The following is a 1,287-nucleotide window of genomic DNA, read 5'->3' as shown; positions in this document are numbered from 1 at the left end:
TTTTTTTTTTTCTCATTTATAACCTCATTTGCAATATGTTGTATTTGTACATTTCTTCATTTCTAATTTATTTGTTCATGTGCAATTGAAATATTTTATATAGAGAAACTTATGTGTTACCTCAGAAACAGAGCCTGAGACAAGGCTCATTTTGGTGGTGACCCCAGACAGCATGGGTAGGGAAGAGGTGATATAATTCAGGGAGGGAAAGAAGTCCGTAGAGGGTGGTTAACAAACAGGAACCACTATGGGCAACTGGGACTCAACCCATTATAGACCTCTGGGTGAGGGCGTAGAACACACCCCAGAGTTGTCCTACCCAAGGGATGAGGAAGCTGGGTACTTATCTTGCAGCTCTCTTCAGCATTGTCTGAGGGCTGCTTCTGGAACATTGACCCCTAGCACTTCCAGCCCTCTCCACACACAGACAGAAAAAAGCCCTCAGGCCAAGAATTATAAGTTGTTACAGTTAGGAGCAGCCTAAGGACAGGAAGGGAGGCTGCTGAGAGGATATGGGCAAGAAGACATGGCAGCAACCACTATGGTAATTTCTGTAACACTTAGTTACACCCTAATTTTTTTTTTCAGTTTTCATTCTATCCTTTATTTTTCAGTGGGAGTGTCAAGTTGAATTTGTCATGACTTTCTGGGTAGCAAGTGATGGAAATCCCAGCCACACTATTTTAATCAAAAAGGAGTGTTCATTGGAAGAAAACTAAGATATCTCAGATAACAGGGGGAGAACCTCAGGGACAGCTGGAATCAAGTGGTGACAGGACTTGTCTCTATGGCTCTCATCTCTGCTTCTTTTGGGGAGACAACTTCAGTCTCACCTACTACAGAGCAGCATACTCCAGCTAGAAGAAAACTAGGCCATCAAGACATTCCTCTAGCTTCACAGGTTTTTAGAGACAAATGCTCTTTAAAGACAGTCTCTCTTTGTGAATGCCAGTTTGAAACACTATACTAATTCATTAAATACTGTTGAGCATCACATGATATGTCATCAGGAAAATGCAAATTAGAACAACACCGAGATGGGCCAGCCTGGTGGCGCACTGGAGAGTGCGCTGCTTGGGAGCGCGGCGGCGCTCCAGCCGAGGGTTCGGATCCCATATGGAGACTGGTTCCCGCTCACTGGCTGAGCACGGTGAGGGCGCAACACAGAGGGTTGCGATCCCGTTACCAGTCAGTAAAAAAAAAAAAAAAAAAAGAACAACACTGAGATAACCACTACACACCTACTAAAATGGCAAAAATCCAAAACACTAACACTGCCAAATGCTG

This window comes from Galeopterus variegatus, unplaced genomic scaffold (assembly GCF_000696425.1).
Source record: "Galeopterus variegatus unplaced genomic scaffold, G_variegatus-3.0.2 Scaffold10015, whole genome shotgun sequence".
NCBI lineage: Eukaryota > Metazoa > Chordata > Mammalia > Dermoptera > Cynocephalidae > Galeopterus > Galeopterus variegatus.
Note: the sequence above shows the minus strand (reverse complement) of the source record.